The sequence below is a fragment of the Hibiscus syriacus genome, unplaced genomic scaffold, assembly GCF_006381635.1.
Source record: "Hibiscus syriacus cultivar Baekdansim isolate YM2019G1 unplaced genomic scaffold, ASM638163v2 tig00013285_pilon, whole genome shotgun sequence".
Taxonomy (NCBI): Eukaryota; Viridiplantae; Streptophyta; class Magnoliopsida; order Malvales; family Malvaceae; genus Hibiscus; species Hibiscus syriacus.
Window position 1 is genome coordinate 759,776 of NW_024062299.1, and position 7,582 is coordinate 767,357.

Consider the following 7,582-nt stretch of genomic DNA (forward strand, 5'->3'; position numbering starts at 1 on the left):
AGAAGTTAATTGCAAATAATTGAGACGAAAAAGAATTTAAAATTCCCACTATCTACAGACGGATGAGTTCTATATATTTAGAACCCTAATTCACTCCTACATGTTGAAAGGAAGCTTAACATGATTCGTTTTGGCGCCTGTTCTTCTCTGATTTAATCTGCGCCTTTGCGCTTGATCGCCCCATAAAAAACACGGCAGCGGCGGCGACGGCTACAGCTCCGACCGATGCAAATATCGAACCCCATTTGATCTTACTCCCATTATCCTCCTCCTCTTCATCTACTTCGTCTTCTTCTTCTTGTTCCTCATATTTCAATTCATTTACTTCCTCTTTCAGAGTCCGACCAATCAATTCCTTGGTTTTCCTGCTTTTCAACTCAACAATGGCGTTCCTCAGCTCGCATAACTCGGACTCCAACTCAGTCATCTTCTCCTTGATCTCATTCGCCATCTTCTCCGACCCTTTTATGGCCTTAACTTCATCCATCATCATCTGCAAATCGAGCATCCCGTAACTTCCCCTCTCTAACATAGCTTCCAGTATCTCGATTTCTTTACTCAATTTCTTCTCATCTTTAACACCATTACCATCGTTCACGTTCATAGCTTCGCCGATCGCTTTCCTGGTTTTCTCAATTTTCTGGGCAGCTTTTTTCTTATTCAGATTCGCTTTGCGCCTGGGAATATCGGCTTTTGAAATCTTACCCTTTCCGGATTTTTTTCTTCGTTCTTCAGCTCCGGTCCCTAAATCTTTCAATTTCTCGTTCAATTTCATCGCTTTCAAAATCTCTTCATCTTCCACCAATTTCTCCAATTCATCACCTTTCAACCCTTTCGCGAGCATCAACATCAGAACTTTCCGCTCCAATTGTTCGATTCCGAGATCCATTTGATTCTCATCAGTTCCCAATTCTTCAACCCCACGGTTTAACGAATTCAACATCTTATCATTCTCTACATCATCGAGGTTCAATCGAGGCGCCCCATGCCCTAATCTCTTACGAAAACGGTTCCGATCCGAAAGCTTACCTTCCATCCCTATTCCCACGCGGTCCTCGCCTTCGTTCTCCGCCACCTGATGGACCCGCGACGATGACGAAGAAGAAGACGATGAAGACGGCGGCGATGGGAAGTTGTAGAGCACGGAACTTCCCATTAGATTAACAGAAGAGATCCCCATTACAAGATGGAACGTGGATCGAGAAAACAGATTCTTATACTAAAATTTGAAAAAAATAAAAGAAAATTACTTTAATTTAACCAATCTAATGGAAGATTGATTTAAATTGCACGGTTGCGAGAAACGGAGAGTTTGGATTTTCCGTTTCTGGAAAATATTTTCGCGCCCTAATTACGGGGTCAACTATCATACATGTCGACAATTGATTGGATTAAAACTATTCATCTTAATTTAATCAGATAATAAGATAATAAGCTTAAGTTAGCTGACAATGAATGAAAAAGTGGCTAAACATGTAGTTTTAGATAAAAATATGATTAATACGACTATGACATATATAATTATATAATATAATTCATTAAAATCGTATACCATTGATTAGTCACTCTCACCTCTGCAGTATTTGATCTGGATTAGTCGATCATTAGATCGGATAGCAGTGCCGCTACCACTACCCATTGTTCTTTAGGGGGGAAGCATTGGCATTGAGCCTTTTAAATAAATTAGACTTGCCTTGTCTAACAGATCCCCATGAACAGATGGTTCTGCAGTAAAAAAGAAACCACATAACATGCGAGACATATGTGTGTATATGTATGTATATAAAGAACATATATTGATGGCGCAGAACAACAGGATTGTGCACCATAACATGATACTAATCCGGACATTTTTTCAAGAGGGGACTGCTTGTTATATGATTGCCTACGACTGCGAAGAAAGTGTATCAAATTGAACCTAGAACTACTGGGGATTAGTTCAAGCAAGGCATTTGCAGATCTTTGAATAATACCAGGTAGCTGAAAAACACTGATCGAATGACCAGCAATAAATTCCATATCTCAAGTTTCAGTTTCTCGTTGAAGCACTCTCGTATACCCACAAAAGCACAGAGGGTATGAGTTGCCGAGCATATATCGATATTCGATATGCAGCACTACAAACTATAAGGGAAGCATAATCTAGATTTTTCTTTTTAACTCAAAAGGATAGCCTGAACCTGTGATTATCTGTTCGAACCAGTGAGGACATCAAACAACCCACAGCAACTAAACAACGACGTTCTTTGCACCATCAGTGGAGTCGAAGCAACAAGGGGCTGTGAACCAATTCAGCAAATAAGCAAGACATCACTTTCCAGTCAAATAAGGGACTATTGAAATCCACAATTCTCAAAAGAAAAAGGGCAACATATACCTGTTTTTTAGAATCATCATGTGGCTCAGCATCCCGGTTTTTTCCCGCTACATTGCTAGTTTCAGCAGGTGGCATGCTTGAGGATGGGGAAGACTGTCCATTTCCTTCCAATTCAACCCCAGATATCCCATTTGATGGGGACAATAACTCTACTTCACTTCCCTTGGACCTTGATTCAACTACATTGTATTCTGATCTGTTTGCTGAAATTTCAGTACCATTCCCAACTTACAATGTCACAGTCTCGATAACGGATTCCGCTGCAGATTTACCATTAACATCCATATGAGTTCCATTTTCAGCAACTTTCATAGACATGATGGTAGCTGACTTGTCTTTCTTACCACATGAGGTCTCTTCAGAACCATTGTAGTCTTCTTCCTTCGACTTCTTCTAGGAGGCTCGAGATTCATCATCTGAACTATCGCTGCAGATAGAACTCTTATCGTGCTCAACATGCTGAATACGAGCATTTGCGGTGCCCCCAACATCATCCAATCCGGATTTTTCCGTGACTTTTGAATCTCTAAGGGTTTCTTCCACGGAATTTTCCTCAGTTACAAGTGATTCAACAGGTGATGGTGCTCTTTTCCTTTCTTCTTCCTTGTGATTGAATGGATGCTGGTGATTGTGGTCACCCTGAGATGCAGGGGAACCGTCACTGTCCCTTTCATCTTGTCTTTTCGTATCATAATTTCCTGGAACCATTTCATAAATCAAAATCATTTCAATAACCATGCAAACAAGAAATTTATCAATCCCATCTTGAAACAACCAAAATAAACTCTAGAAAACAAATCTGTCTTCAATTAGAAACTTCATTCAACAGCAAGAACAAAAATCTCCAACACAGTAATCCAAGAACAAAATGCCACTTACAAATAAAAAAGAAAACTACCCATCATCTCAAATCAAGGGAAAAAACAAAAACCCGAAACAAAATTCTCAAAAGCAAAGCAAAATACCATGTGGGTTGACTGGTTGTTGTTCCTTCTTCTTCTTGGCAGCTTTTCTCTTCTTAGAACCCGATGGCATGATTGCTTCCCTTCCTCTTCACTGAGCTGTGCTGGATTAAGTGATGTTTAGAAGGTGAGCGTTCACAAATTATGCTGCAATTAGTGGCAACAGCCAAAGAGAACCGCTGTTACTTGCTAGAAACTACTTAAGAAAACGCTGGTTTGTCCATCCGATTGCTTGGGTGCTCACTTGGAGAGAGATTTGGAATATTTAAGAGATTTTGAATTGATGGGGGAAATATTTGGAGGGTGTGGGGTATGTTCGAAAATGGATTGAAATGATGAAAGCTGCAATGAGTGGGTTGATTTTTGTAAAAGTTAAAAGGTTGTTTTGTTTTTGTCAATGGAGTTGGCTTACCTGCGGCTGGTTTATTTAAATATATTATTTTTTTATTACTATTCATAAAAATAACACTTTATAATTAAAGAATCATTTTATAAAATAATATTCTATAATCAAATAGTTTGTGTATTTTACCCATTTAATATTACTTACATATATTTGACCTCATGTAAATATTTTATAGATAAAAAGTATTAAATTAGAGTAAATATATAACTTAAACAGGGCTAATAGAAGAATTTGGCACAAATAAGTAATAATGTAATATGAAAGAAAAAGGTGCAGTAGAGGAAGAACAAAGGTTTATCTTTGAGCTCTCAAGTGTACCCAACACTCAGATCTGATCAGACATCCAATCAACAAAATATTAAGTAAAGTCCAGATCTTTAACAAATCCCAATTCGCTAATCGGTTTATTTGTGTTCAAAGAGTCGGAAGAAGAAGCTGCAATGGATGCTTTGAGGAGGCAAGCCAGTAAGCTCAGAGAACAAGTTGCCAAGCAACAGCAGGCAATTTCATCACTAACCTTTCTTTGTTTCTACTTTCAATTTTTTTGACTAATGAGAATTGGATTCTATTCATTGGTTTCTGGGGAAATGGTGGAAAACAAGAAAATTAAAAGCAAAGACTTTTCCTTTTCTCTTGCTTTGGTTTTAAATTTTAAGAAATGAACAATTTAGTATGTGTTACAGAGTTAGACGACAGATTTGGTTACTTTTTACTTGTAAAATTTTTGGAATTTGAGGACCTAATTCATTTGTTTCGAGAATTAAAGACTGAATTGTGAAGGTAATTCTAAACATTCAATGTATTTTATAGTCATCAATGTGGGACAATTTATCTGTATTTTATCTGCAATTTTCATACTTTTCTAACAAATTGAAAAGATTAGATATGGAGTTTCGAAAGTTTTATTATTGCAAAGCTTCATCCTTTACCTGAAAGCTACTGAGGAAGAGTGTTTTTCGAGGAAATGAAAGATAAAGTGAAAGTTGAGTGATCAATGAGATGTTTGAAACATCTACTGAGTGACGATGGACGTTTGAATGTTTTATGGAATTTGGTCAAAGCATAAGCATGAATGTCATTCATTTTGTTATTTGTTAGGATCGTTCATGTTTTTGCTAGTCAAGTTCAATTCTTGCATGTTCTTTTGTTACTTTGCCGGTTCCGTTTTGCTTCAAATGATTAATTTCTTCTCTCGTCGAGTTACAAAACTTGTTTTGCAGGCTGTAATCAAGCAACTTGGTGGAACTGGTTACGAGAGCTCAGATGTTGTAGTGATTGATGAGGTTGAAATGCAAAGACATCAACAACTGGACAAATTGTACAGGACTACTCGTTCGGGAAGGGTGATGATCATTCTCCACTTCATATTTCTGAAACTTACATTTGAAAAATCACATAGCATTCGTTTATCATCCATGTTTCATCTTCTTGAGAAAGGACTGAATACTCTCATGATCCCCTGCAATAGTTACAATTACAGTAGCATCCCCCTTAAGTTTCATTTTAGTGAAAAAATTTGCAGTCTGCCATATGACAGCAACGGCTTCGAAAATGGGCATCCTTTGTACTTAAGTTATTGTTACAACCTTTCGGTAATGAAATAACCAGCTAAAGGTGAAAAATTGCAGGGGGAAAGAAGAACATGATATTTTGAGCCTGCTAATGGCTTTATCATGCCATGATGTTTTAGCGACTCAGTTTATTGTTTCGTCTTGGCACTCTCTAATTTTCTTTTGTACTTACTGCAAATTTCATGGATTGATGGATATACTTTCTTCCTTTCAGGACTTTCAGAAAGATGTTATTAAGCTGCAGAAGCGTTTACGGCCATTGGGTATAAGCACATTGAAGCAGGTGCAACACTAGTTCATACTATTTGAACTTAAATTTCCCTATTATGGGTACATGTGCAATTAAATAACAAACATATATTTTGGTGATAAAACTTCACACTTATGGTTCTTAATTTTTATGGTAATCAGGAACCAAGTTCTCTGAAGAATGCTGTCAATATGGTGATGGTCGTAAACATGCAGAGAAGGAGCAAGAAGATTTAATCAAGCTGTTATCCAGCAGGTTGACTTTGATCAGATGCTATGCATTTTTGACCATATCGGAAAATGTGTTTACTTGTAAAAGAATTCAATAAAAACGAGTATAATGCTTTCTTTGGTCTCAACTGCATGCTTGTATATTGGCACAAAGCAGTATTTTTTATTTCGCAATTCAAAGCAATTTTTCCTTCTGTTTAATTTGGTCATAGTTGATTGAGAATAGCTAATGCCTAGTAGAAACATGACACTGTTGCCCAATGCATTAGGTTTTGGATCCATTGAGAGCAATGATCGCTGGTGCTCTTTAGAAGATGCTCGTCATCTTGCTCAGCGCTATAGTCGAATGAGACAGGAAGCCGAGGCCCAGGTAATTTAATAGAAAGACGAGCTTGCTCTGCATAAGTAATTTTCTATATATTAGACATCAGCTTAAGTTCCCTGTTCGTAAGATTTGCTTCAGAAGCTGAGTACATACTAAATATAATAAACAAACAGCAGCAGAGGTTTTCAGAAGACAAGCACGAATAAGAGAAGCTCCACTTCCTGAAAATGTTGCAAAGTTGCATGCCGCTGAAGCAAGGATGCAAGAACTTAAAGCAAATATGGCGGTTCTGGGTAAAGAAGCTGCTGCTGCATTGGCTGCTGTTGAAGCTCAGCAGCAAAGACTGACTGTATAGAGACTAATAGCTATGGTATACATGCAAATTAAACTTGGCATACAGAGTCTCCTATTTGAAGCATTGATACATAAAAGACACTTAAGATTCTGATATATGCATTTGTAGGTTGAAGGAGAAAAGACTTACCATTTGAGAGTGGCTGCTATCCTTAATGAGATTGAAGCTGAGGTTATTTCCAGTCTTCATTCTTTCTGATAAAGATTTTTATGTCGAATTCTGTAACCTGTACATTTCTCTGGAGCTTGTCAGATGGTATCAGAGAAACAACGTAAAGAATCTGCTCCTCCTGTGATTGCACCCGAGAATGGCTCAGAGAAAACCATATATTTCTTAGCTGAAGTAAGTTCACCTAATCTTGGAAATTTATGGAATGTGAATCAAGTAGTTGTTCCGATCTGTGAGCACTAATAATTTTTGAGTTTCATGGCACAGGCTACGCATCATTTTTTTGCTGAATCGGAGAAGGAACTGAACTTGGCTGCAGGTGACTTTGTTGTTGTGCAAAAGGTATTCTAGTTCCATGTTTAGACTTTACCTATGTTGCATATAGGTTACATTTAGTTCGATAGACTCAAAAGATCTGGATTATAGTCGTCTAAATCACTCTAAGCTAATGTGAAGGACAGAAAAATCAAAGAATAATGCTCTGGTTATATAATCTAGCTTAATGCCTACATAAAAATAACACTAATTGTAATAAAACTATGCAGTTGAGCCCATCTGGATGGTCAGAAGGAGAATGTAAAGGTAAAGCAGGGTGGTTTCCATCAGCTTATGTTGAGAAACGACAGAGACTCCAGTCCAATAATCTGGCCGGTGAAGCGTACTAAGTTAGTCGAGATTTAATCATTTATCCGTCTTCTTTTTTCCTTTTCTTTAGCCTGTATAAATCTTTCCATTACAGGGGAAAGGCATATTATGCTTCTAGTAATCATATGGGTTCTTTCACAATGTTCATGTATCTGCAAAAGAGGTAAAAAGTATCTTATGAAACATGCAACGCTATGAAACTTTTAACCCTGAACATGTTTTTCATTATGTCTAGAGAAAGAGGTAAACAGATATTTCAAAAACTAATCCCAAATCAAAATTTCGTGGTTCTA

General features: G+C 37.4%; 2 pseudogenes; one reads left to right on the forward strand and one right to left on the reverse strand.

Annotated features, from left to right (window-relative positions):
- Window positions 1-2,153: 2,153 nt before the first annotated feature.
- Window positions 2,154-3,574, reverse strand: LOC120205997 (annotated as a pseudogene).
- Window positions 3,575-4,039: 465 nt separating this feature from the next.
- On the forward strand, window positions 4,040-7,410 carry LOC120205999 (annotated as a pseudogene).
- The last annotated feature ends 172 nt before the right edge of the window (window positions 7,411-7,582 follow it).